We start from the raw sequence: 13,219 nt of genomic DNA, 5'->3' as shown, positions 1-13,219 counted from the left end.
AAGTTTTAAGAACATTTTAGTTTATTTTATAGATGAAAAATGATGTGTGATCATGGAGTGATGAGAGTGTATATAACATTTTTACTCTGTAGCACCTTGTATAAAATGTTTTAGATTGTAGTGGAAATAACAACACCTTCCAAAAACTGGCTTAGATTGGAGTAGGGCTTCAAAATGTTACCCCTTTACTATCCAACACATTCTCCGAATTGTTATAGATTGGAGTGTAACTAGTACATTTCACCCATTTAGTGTCCAACACATTCCACAAATTGGTTTGAATGGAGTGGGAATTGTAAATGTTACCCTTTTAGTGTCCATCACCTTTCATGGATGGGTATAAACTGGATTGGTAACAGTAAATGTCACCCCTTTAGTGCCCAACCCTGTCTCCAAATTGGTATAGATGAGGATGGGAATAGTAAATGTCACTCCTTTAGTGTCCACCATCTTCCCAACTTGGTATATATTGAAGTGGGAATAGTAAATGTCACCTCTTTAGTGTCCAGGACCTTCCTCAAACTGGTATAGATTGGGGGGGATAGTAGATGTCACATTTTTAGTGGCCAACACCTTCCCCAACTTGGCATACATGGGAGTGGGAATAGTAAATGTCACCTCTTTAGTGTCTAATAACGTATAAAATCGTATAATCCTATAGCTTGGAGTGGGAATAATAAATGCAAGCCCTTTAGTATACAACACCTTTTCTAATTTGGTATAGATTGCAGTGAGAATAGTACATGTCAACATTTTAGTGTCCAACACATACCCCTACTTGGTATATATTTGAGTGGAAGTAGCAAATGTTACCACTTTACCCAAATTGGTATAGATTGTTGTAATAATAGCAAATGTAGTGTCCAAAGCGTTCTCCAAATTGTTGTAGATTGAAGTGGGAATAGTAAATGTCACCCTTTTAATTCACAACATCTTTCCCATCTTGGTATTGATTGGAGCAGGAATAGTAAATGTTACTCCTTTAGTGTCCAATACCTTGTCCAAAATGGTATAAACTGGATTGGGAAAAGTAAATGTCATCCCTTTAGTGCCCAATACTTTATTAAAAATGGTTCACATTCGAGTGTGATTATTTAATTGTATAATTTTAGGGTGAAATCCATAGTTTAAATTGTATTTGTATGTAGTGACAGTAGCTTGCGTTATTTAAATAGTATTGTTGGTGTTTAGAAATATAATACAATAATAGTTATATGTTTGTAATAAATAATATTATTAATTCCGTATTTTATAGAACAAAGACATGTAACCCATTTTTCAATTTTTATTTATGTTTTCAAAGTTTAATTAATTTGTATTTGTAAATTGCTAAACACATAATTCAACTTAAAAATAAACATTTATATACAGATAAATAGATGAAACATGTATAATAAATTTTTATTATTACATTAAAAAATGTATTGTAGGTTGTACGTTTTCCACTTTCTAAAATTGTTTTACTCATTTAAAATGTATTAGATTGCTTTAGATGCATATTTTCAACATCATTTCAAAATACGTTTTTCAGTGTATATTAAATAATTGTATATTTGTTATACCACCATCTAATTGTATATTTTTATACCACTATTTAATTTACAATTTACAAATTTTTAAACATATTTACAACATTTTTTCATGTTTTATATGTTGAATATTTTATTACATTTGTAATACATTTATTCAGCATATTTACATTTTTCACAGTCATTTCTATCGGATGATAGTCTGGCTTTTAGGTTCATTTAGCAGACTTTGGGCCTTATTATGATCATGACGGAGTGGTTTCCTCGATCACAAATGTGATAGATGTGCCGTCTGCCGTATTATGATCCCATTGTATTCTATGGAGATTGTAGTACGACTGACGGGATATCCGTCACATTCGTGATGGAGGAAACCCCTCCATCAAGGTCGTAATAAGGCCCTCTGTTTTTTACAGCTACCTTCAATTTTGAATTCTGCTTGTGCCATTTTTACTCTATATTTCAGGAACCAAGTCGCAATAAGGTGCTGCTGTTCAGTGGAACAGGTAAGTCCTTTTCAAAAGTGTTTTAAGAATTTTGATGGTAGAATGGAGGGTGGGTTTAGAGGTTAGTCATTGTGTTGTTTGTTGGGGGGCGGGGGGTTGAACGTTTTGGGCGTCATTACAATATTGGCAATTGGACCAGCCATCCGCCAATGCCATGGAGAGGATACCGGTGGTGTCCCCCCTGCCCTATTACAACATTCCCACCGGGCAGACCGCCAGTAACAATGTAATAGAGTTTTCCTGCCAGTCCAGTGGGAACAGTGCTTCGATATAGGACTCAGCTCCCTTATGGGAGCCAAGTCTTATACCGTAGCACAGAGGGGGCCGACAAGCACCCTCAGAATGCTCACTGTCTGCAAAGCATGCATTCCAATGGTACAGGGCCACAGGCATGCACAATCCAGGGCCCCCCATGGCCCCCAGCACTGGCTTTCATGAAAAGGCTGGCAGAAAGTGGGGGTGCTGAGTCCCGAGCCGCGCTGGCTGGCTACAACTCTGACCACCGTCACCCCATCAGGAACCATGTTCCTGGTGGAGACGGTGGTCCCCCAGAGGAACGACCACCAGGGTCATAATCTGTCAGTCAGACCGCCAGGATTGCGGCAGTCCGACTGCCACCGCAAGTCTGGCAATCCTAGGACTGACAGATTCCTAATCAGGCCCTTAGTTGTAGTAATAGTATCATTTTACGTTAGTGTGTAGGTTATGTTTTTTGTACACAGTTTTAGTAAAGCATGATTATCAAATTTGATATTGCTATGTTGCTTATTTTATGATGATTAAGGGCCTGATTATGAATTTGACGGTTGGACTTCCAGTCTGCCGTGGTGGCAGTCCCAACTACACCGTCGAGTTGGTGATCTTTCACACTCCCTAATACGATGCATGCAGCCTGAAGTGCCGCCTCTGTCGACAGATTAGGTGCCGTCAGCGAAGCGGCGAACTGCACTGTTCTCAATACATACTCCATCACCTACAGGGCAGCGCGTTCTTACCAAGTCAATCACGAAAACACAGTGGCACTGTGGCAGTTACTGACGGTGGTCGACCACCGTAGTACGTGCTCAGCATAGCACCTTAGTAGTGGCCATTGGATGGAGACAAACACAACACACCTGATGTAGAACTGCAAAGTGGATACACCTGCAATCACACTATAAATCTCACCTCATTCTATATCATGATCCTTTGCCACTCCACTGCAGCACAGCCATTTGAATGCAGGATTTTGGTGAGAAAAGGCAGGCCTATTTTTATTACCCATCCCTATTACTACTCACCACACACCCGGCCAGGACTCTTTTTTCCCATCCCATTTGTGTAGTTTTTTGTTGCACTGTCACTGACTCTAATTTGGGGATATGTCACGCCCCAAGAACCCACGCTTTTCAGGGTCAGAAGTGACAGGCATGGTGGATGAAATCCTAAGAGTAGAGCCATATTTGTTTGGAGCCCAAGTCCAAAATACCACTTTTAGTCAGAAAAGGAAAAAGAGAACTGGAATAGCAGACAAGGTGAATGTAGTAGGTACCACCTTGCGCGCGCAGGAAGAAATTAGGAAGAGGTATAATGAACTGAGGAGAAAAATGTGTTCCTTGGCCTCCAAGCAACACATGGAGTCCCATAGGACTGGTGGTAGTCCTCCCAGCAACTCAGTAAGATGGTTCCAGTGGAAAGAGAAGGCCTTGGCCATCCTGCATGCTGAAGGCTTGGCAGGAATACTTGGTGGAGTAGAAGCTGGTAAATTACATCTCACTAACTGTCACCAATCTCAATGCCCTTTCTGCCCATAATCCAAATTTGCCATTCTGTTGTCTGCTGAGTTTCTTAACATGCAATCTGCAAAGTAACAGAGAGGTTGTCTTATCATAATCAATGTGTGTTGCTGCAGATAACATCAAACATATCAATTACCATCATATGCCACTTGCTGCAATGGAGTCTGTAAGTGTAGTCCCACCAATAATCTCATGTCAGGACCCATTACATTTGTCAATTGGTAACTAGATGGTCCATCTCAAATACAGTTAGTCAACAGGTATGTTAAACCAACCAAGTGCTGGCAAGTAGATATTGAAATGACTATAACTACCATAAGGCCTTGTTTTAGCAAATCAAAACATAACAAACATATGATTTTGATCATATTCATTTTCTGTATAACAACTGATGTCCTTTTCACATGGAGTGAGCAATCAACAAGCAATGCTCTACTAAGAGACATTTCTGCATACTTTGCTTTATGTTGTCCTGGCCTCCCCAACTGAAACAATTGATGGAATGTGTGACCTCATACCAAGAGTGTATGCCAAAGTTTTGCAAGGCATGAATTCAACTCAGCTGTCTAGAAATTGCAGACAGCACATGTCACATGATGAGTATTGTGAAATATTCACCTAAGTTGTGTGATTGCCTGTATTGTACCTAACTAGGCCTTTGGAATGGTCATATATTCTTGTTAACTCTCCACTATGATGGCTAGAATGTAAGGGAGATGCCATGTTCATCCCTCAATCCAAAAGGTAAACACCACAGGACATCTAATGAACTGCATAATTTAAAGATATGTATTTTGGGGCATATTTATACTCCGTTTGCGCCAAATTTGCGTCGTTTTTTTCGACGCAAATTCGACGCAAAACTAACTCCATATTTATACTTTGGCGTTAGACGCGTCTAGCGCCAAAGTTCATGGAGTTAGCGTCATTTTTTTGCGTGAACACCTTCCTTGCGTTAATGATATGCAAGGTAGGCGTTCCCGTCTTAAAAAATGACTGCGATGCATATGCGTCGTATTTATACTCCCGGGCAAAAATGACGCCCGGGAGTGGGCGGGACTAAAAAACCCGCATTTGCGCCGGATTTTAGCGCCTGGGTCAGGGCAGGCGTTAAGGGACCTGTGGGCTCAGAATGAGCCCAGAGGTGCCCTCCCCTGCCCCCAGGGACACCCCCTGCCACCCTTGCCCACCCCAGGAGGACACCCAAGGATGGAGGGACCACCCCAGGGACATTAGGGTAAGTCCAGGTAAGTTTTTTTTTTTTTTTGTGGCATAGGGGGGCCTGATTTGTTGCCCCCCTACATGCCACTATGCCCAATGACCATGCCCAGGGGACAGAAGTCCCCTGGGCATGGCCATTGGGCAAGGGGGCATGACTCTGTCTTTGCTAAGACAGGAGTCATTTCAATGGGGGATGGGCGTCGTAAGAAAATGGCGCAAATCGGGTTGTGGCGATTTTTTTGCCTCAGCCTGACTTGCACCATTTCTGGACGCCCATACGCCATTTTCCCCCTACGCCGGCGCTGCCTGGTGTACGTCATTTTTTTTTAACGCACACCAGACAGCGCCGGCGGCTAACGCCGGCTAACGTCATTCAATAAATACGGCGCCCGCATGGCGCTTCAGAATGGTGTTAGCCGGCGCTAATTTTTTGGACGCAAAACTGCGTTGGCGCAGTTTTGCGTCAAAAAGTATAAATATGGGCCTTTATGTCTGCAAATATTCTTGATGACGATTTTAAGACCACTGAAATATATCACAATAGTAACCACTATTTATGTTGTCTGCACCTCGGTGTCTACTTACTGTGTCACAAAAGTTTAAGATGTAGATAACATTCTTCCATCAATAATATTGCTCTCTATTTCACAACAGGTCTATCTGACAGAACACCTGCCAGAGCTTGCAGACGGAGGAGACACCCACAGCACCCCAGGACCAAGCCTTCAGGGATGACAGCACTCCTGGTGATCTTGATGAAGATATCAGTGCTGGTCAATCTGGTCGGCCTGGACAAACATCAACTGTGAGTGTCACTGGGACCACAACAACAACTCCCATCCCAATTACAACACATCAGCACATCTCATCCATCACAACTTGTGTACCTAACACCGTAACTACCATCATGTGCACCCCAGTCCTGGATCCTGATGTGACAATCACCACCCCAGTTACAGAGAAGCCAGGAATAAGTGGGAGCGGGCACCCTGGGACAAGGGCCCAGGCTTATGGTGGGAGGAGTCATGGGAGGGTAACTGTGGGAGGTCTGAGTGAGGCCTCTGGGGACACTCACACCCAGAGCACCATTGGCCAGGTTTTAGGAGTCTACCAGAAGTCACAAGGTATGATGGGCCAGGTACTCATTGAACTGAGGGAGATGAAGCAGCTGCATAGGGACATACACACTCAGATGGGGGCCCATAACTCCAACATGGGGTCACAAACAGGAGTGCTGATTGGCACCCATACCCACCTTTACAGGGCTTTCCCAGCTCCATCTACCACTTCCTGTGTTCCAACTACATCTGGACCATAGACATTTGCTGCAGTCATAGGAAAGAAGGGCCTACCAGAGGAAGACATACCTTCAAATATACCTGTCCCTGCTGCTGTGGATCCCCCCAGCATTGCCAAGCAGGAATGGCTATGAAAATTACCAGGAGGTGAGAATGGCAATACCTCCACCATCAAGAAACGTCAAACCTAATTTCCTCCAGTGTGTGTTACACATTCACCCTGTGGACTATTCCTGGACATGTCTTCCTTTCTGTCAGCAGAAGTATTGTGGACTTTGGACTTCAAATAATGTGACAACTCCAACCATGGTTTCATTCACCCTGACTTATTTCTTCACTTTTCATTTTTTCATGTTTGTATTACCCAATTTTAACTTTGTTCACTAAAATAAATCCACCAATATTGAACTCATTGCCCGCAGTTGTACATCTCACGTCTAGTAATGTATGCACGAAATTCAACATAAACTTGAAAATGGCACATAGATCTACTTGTGTAAGTATGGATATGTTGGATATGTACAATGTTTAGCTCAGGACAACAACAATTTCTCACCCACACATACATACAAGTGTTTACTCATATAGCAGCTTAAGTAAATTGCATCACCAATAGTCAGACATAATGTCAGAAACTTAGCAAATCAAACATGACACCAATATTTTTGAACACGGCTCACAATTTATTTTGCAAACATGCACAACATGGAAGGACGGAATACTGCTGACAATTTTATTGGTAATAGGCAAACTTTAATTGGTGTATGTCACCAGCTAGAGCCATCTCTTCTAGCTCACAAAGATAATCCCTCATCAATAACATCAATAGACATACACATGGCAGTACTACATTGTCTGATCACAGGATTATTCCAAACCATATTCCCAGTATCTGCTGGAATGTCAACAACAAATATCTGTGTCATGCTACAAGCACCTTACCCTACAATTATAAGACACATCAACAGCTACACACACATCACCCACAATGAAGATCTAGCCAATCAGGAGGGAGACTAGCTTGTTTTGCCTCCACCACAACATTTTGTTGTAGCACATGATAGCACACATATTGCATTAGAACCACCACATGACAAGGAACAAGTCCAATGATGTCATCATTACTTCCACCCTATCACTGTGCAAGCTTACCTGGTACAGGATTCAACACCCAAAGTCTGTTTCTGTCATACCCAGGAACTACCATTGTCCCCATTGTACATCCAAACAGCACCATATACTCACAAATGTCACAACTGTGAAATATCCAAAAGATGATGCCACGGTGAAGGTACCTGAAACTGATAAGGAATGTAAATTAGCTATCAACTCCTACAGGTGAGGCAGTTCAGATTGTCAACTCCTGAAGTACACAGTCCATAACAAAATATCAGAACACACCAAAGCAACACAACCTTGTTCAACTAATACCTTCCACCTGGATTAACCAGAGCTTGCCCTCTATGATATTTCCCCATAACATACTCCCCTCATCATCACAACAAGAACTGTTGTTACAGTACAAGACATGACATGTTACCAAAATACTTACACTCATGAGAAGAAGTTGCTGATGAGATCTTGCTGCAAGTCATGTCCTTTCCCCTCATCGCTATCATCATCATTTGGCATTCCATAATCCTCACATGGTAGCACTTCAGGTTCTCCATCCTCTGAAATATAAGGGATGTTCTGTTGCAGGGCTCAGTTGTGGAGCATGTAGCAGGGCACGGTGAGCTGACACACCTTCCAGGGTGAGTAGAGGAGGGCTCCTCCTGTTCTTGTCCAGGCAGTGGAATCTGGCCTTCTGGAGCCCAAATGCCAACTCCTCAGACTCCATCACTTGTATTATCACCACACCCACCACTGACAGCACTACATCCACTTACTCACACCCTTCCCCATCACATCCACATACAGCATATCTGACGCTACACGCACACATGCACACAACATGCACCCACCACCACATCCACAGCCAGTACTGACAAAACCATACCCACATGCACCCCCTCAGTCACATCCATTCACACACCACACACAACCATACCCACAGTCACCATCATATCAACATCCACCACCTCCACAGCAGCAAGCACCACTGACAGAACATTCACCTCATACACACCAGAAAACATAGAAACACACAGGCAAGCACCCAACACACACCATGTTTAGTTGACACACACATTTACCAGACATACATGCACCTGCATCCACAACAGTCCCAGATACATCAGACTCAGTCACACCCTCTCCTTCAAATACCCCACCCCTTCCCAACCCCACTCCTAGGTTCCCTGTTGAGGACCCTTACTTTTCCCTGAACCCTTCTAAACTTCATATTCCAACTCCCAAATAGGTTCCCACAGCTCCCACACCTAAGACCATCTCTCCCACCTCCCAATTCACCTCTAGCATCCCCCCAACCACCCCTCCCAGATCCCAAACTACCCCTTGCAAAAGAGTTTCCACCTCTCCCACTTCCCAGACCCCCCTCCTAAGTGAGGATCCACCCCTTTCTCTTCCCAGTCCACCCCCAAACCCAAATGTCCCTCGTCGAAATGATATCTTAGAGGTGCCTGCCCTGCTCAATGGATGCCCATTTGTTAGCAGGTTACCTGGCAGTGTCTGATGAGACAAGTTGTGTTTCACAGCACCGTGCACACATAATTGTGTTGGGACTGGCCATTGGCATCTGTATCATGAGTTCATTTATGATTCATTCACAATTATAAAGAGTTTGTTGCTGGAACACATTGGTCCTTCTTTTACTTTTCCCTTGGTACTTTTGGGAACATCCAAATGTGGCAACAGTTTGATTGTGACCCAATATCATTGTGTCTACACATTGTGGCAGTTTATACTACACATATGTTTATGGTGTACTTTGTTATAGACATGCACAAATTGTAATGGTATGTATTAGGGATGGACTTTTCTGGGAAGGCATTCATCATGTTTGTGAGCACTTGCTCCACCTATTTTCTGTGCTTTTTACCATTGGGATGTGAGACTGCAAGCATGTTTATTTCCCCTTAATGGTGATCAATGTGACCACGTTTGTATATTTTAATTGTGTGACTGATACAGGACTTTCATAGATTAAGGGGCAGTGTTGCATGGATATATCTGAAGGATGGCTCCAAATTGGGCCAGACATTGTTTTTGTGTGGTATTTCAAATGGTAAAGGGTTCAGCTAGTTGTCTGCATGTCAACCTCATTTGTCTTGTACTTCTCCCTATGACGTATTTTGGATATGTGTTGTACTGTGTGCAAGTTGGTCTTTTATTAATTCACAGATTGTTTATAGTTTAATTTTATTGGTTACTTTAGTTTTAGTTTGTGTTTTTATGTGTTATGTTCTTCTACGGTAAAGAGTAATTCATATTTTATTTATAATGTTAGATATAGTTGACAGTTTTGAATGTTATCAATATTTAAGTTGGTGTATAAATGGTTGTAGTTAATGGAAATATTTTTGGGGGTTATCTTGTTCAATCAATATGCATATTTAGAAAGGCAATATTTTTGTAAACAATATTTCATTTCCAATATTTTTGTGTTTTGATATTGTATACATCCATATTATATCAGTGATCCAGACCCATTTTTATTCCGCTTGCTTTTTTTTCAAATTCAAGTTTTATGTAAGTAATAATCTGGTTAACCGGTATTACAAATTAAAGATAAAAATACAGATCCTACAGTCGGCTTGCCACATTTAGAAAACTACAAGAATAAGCCCTTATCAATCTTGAATCAAAAGAATGCACAAGGTAGTTTTCCAGTCCTCACACATTTGAGATTAGTTGATCACTTGAGAACACCATCAACCAATCCGAGATCTACATGGTACAGTTCAAATTTGCTTCTGTGGATTTAAAGTGTGTGTCTTCATAATTCAAGGCTTCTGAATGATAAATATTTTCACAATTTCTTAAGACTTTTTGCTCATTGTGCAAGGAAATTTGGATGACATACTAACAGCTAGAAAAGAATACTTTTCATCCTGTTTGTTCTTTTAGAGCTTTTCTCATTTTCTTTCCTTTTGAAATGTCAATTCCCTTCAGTAGATTAAGGCCTCATTACGACTTTGGTGGTCTTTTGGCAAGACCGCTGTGGTGGCGGCCACCAAAATACCCCCATGTAGGCTTTCATCTGCCCTCGTATTATGACATACACTGTAAAGACTGCCAAAAAACAACCAAAATTCCGAAACCGCCAGGACACTGGAGGGCGGGAAAGAGGCGGTTCCACCACTAGCACCTTCATGCCGACACAAATCCGCCCACCAGATTACGACTCACAAAACACCACAGCGGTTCTTCCATGGCGGATGACCATTGGCGGTGCGAGCCACCACGGTCAGAACCCACTACTGTCAGAACACAACACCACATTGGACAGTTTGAACACCCAACACCTGACACACATCCACACGCCCAACACACTTACACACTGCACTCCACTCAAACCACAATCCTTTGTCACTAAAATGCCATTCTGAGGCACCAACGGCAGGCAATTACATAGAAAGAGCACCCTTACAATATAGGCACACACACCACATGCATTACACACCACACACCAGCACAACTAACACAAATCACAAATAACAAGCCCACTAATTTCATGACAAACATCCATACCTCACAATGCACCACCCACACACCATCAGTCACCCAACACTGCACCCTTAAACACACAACATCCCCCTACATCATCAACACAACCACTACCATATCCCCGCAAAAGCACTGATGTTTCACTGGCAACGAGTTGAGGGTCATGATGGATGAATTGTCAGGGTAGAGCCACAACTGTTTGGAGCACAGGTCCAGCAAACATCAATTGCCAGGAAAATGGAGCTGTGGTAAAGAATAGTTGACAGAGTCAACTCAGTAGGCAACCATCCAGGCACAAGGGCAGACATCAAGAAGAGGTGGAACGACCTATGGGGGAAGGTGCATTCCATGGCATCATGACACCAGATCGCCGTGCACAAGACTGGTGGTGGGCTCCCACCTCCTCCCCCACAGTTCACATCATGGGAGGAGAAGGTTTTCGACATACTGCATCCTGTGGGCCCGACTGGAATAACTGGGGGACTGGAGTCTGGAAAGTAACCACTGCATCCATGTCACACAATTGTCGTGTCCTGCATACTTTCTCACCACCCAAATACTCCCTAATTAACTGAATGTCCTACTACACCTACCTGCCAATCACCTAATGCCCCTCCCCTGCATGCCACCACCCCACACAGCCCAACTGCCCACACAGCCCTTGGCAAAGGCACAGATACCGTAAGATAATCCAATCACCATGACTCCCAGAATGCACTAACCCATCAATGTGAAAACCTGGAACGTGCACATCACATCACATATCATGCATGTATGACTATTGTGCTAGCTACACCAACTAGATTGTATGACTGAGGACCGGTACATGGCAATGACAGCAATGCAATGGCACACCACAATGGCAACCAAGGCTAAACACAGCTACAGGTCAGTGACTAATCCAATTGGCCACTGATCCATATCCCCAAGCCTCAAATGGACTGACCATGGTTTGGAAAGTAAGATGGCAGACTCCATGCACATGCACAACATCCAGAGTCAGGACTATTACCCTTGCATACTCACATACTGTGTTCCCACTGGGACACCATGGTGTATTGTGCTGGCATATTGTGTGACATCTAGCAAGCCAGACTACTCACTAGATAACAGAGCTGAACAGTCATGTGAAGTATCTGACAGAGCTAGAACCCATCCATGAAAGCAGGGGCACCCAGATTGGGCTTACACATCACCAGTCACAGGCTCTTCACAAAATCCATGTTACCAGCTGCCATGCACACCTCTCATGTCTGTAATCTATTACCATTGGCTACTGACAATAAGTACCTCAAGCCAAAGGTAGCAGAGCCACAAAATAAATTCCACATTCAGTGGGTGGAAGGAAATGAGAATAGGAAAATGCAGGAAACATACCTCAATACTGGTCAGTCCATTAGAGAAGTGAATGTTGGAATCTGTTACAGTAACACATGTTACAGCTGTACCACTATTACTGTATACCTTCCATTCTATCTGTCTGCTTCCACAACTCACACATTGACATTAGACCTCATTACACCTCCAATGATGATTCAAGTCGGGAGGTGTAACTTCAGCCATCCACTTCTGAATGTGCACATTCAAGCTTGAAAAAGCCCACTCAACATACCTGTCTGTCACTGGAAGTACTGATTGATAAGCTCTGTTCTAGAGTCAGCTGCTCCTTCTTCCTCTGGTTCTTCATCACTTGCCCCATCATCATTTCCAGCCACTGGCCCAGCTGCCTCACCCTCATCAGTTGGAATGGTATCTGACATCTCAGGGCTAGATTGTGGAGCATGCAGCAGGCAACAATGATTTGGCAAACCTTGTGGGGCGAGTAGAGGAAGGCATTTCCAGATAGGTCCAGGCACCTGAATCTTGCCTTCAGGAGGCCGAAAGTTCACCCGATTACACGCCTTGTCCTCCCTAGATCCTCATAGAAACTGAGTTCCTCTGGCGTGGTTGGGAACCTCACTGGTGTCAACAGCAAAGAAAGGTTTGGGTAGCCAGAGTCACCTGTGAACACAATGGTAGGACAATTGAAACAAGAGATTCAGCGACTGGCCAGAATGTGATGACAGGTGACATAACACTGAAACACATAACAATACATACTTACCAAACAGCCAGGCCCTCTCAGTGTGTAGTCATACTATCATGTGTGGGACATTGCTGTTCCACAAAATGTAGGAGTCATGCTCTGATCCAGGAAACTTGGCTGTCACTTGTGAGATGTACTGGTCTGCTAGACACACCACCTGCACGTTGCTAGA

Source organism: Pleurodeles waltl, chromosome 4_2 (genome assembly GCF_031143425.1).
Source record: "Pleurodeles waltl isolate 20211129_DDA chromosome 4_2, aPleWal1.hap1.20221129, whole genome shotgun sequence".
NCBI lineage: Eukaryota > Metazoa > Chordata > Amphibia > Caudata > Salamandridae > Pleurodeles > Pleurodeles waltl.
Note: the sequence above shows the minus strand (reverse complement) of the source record.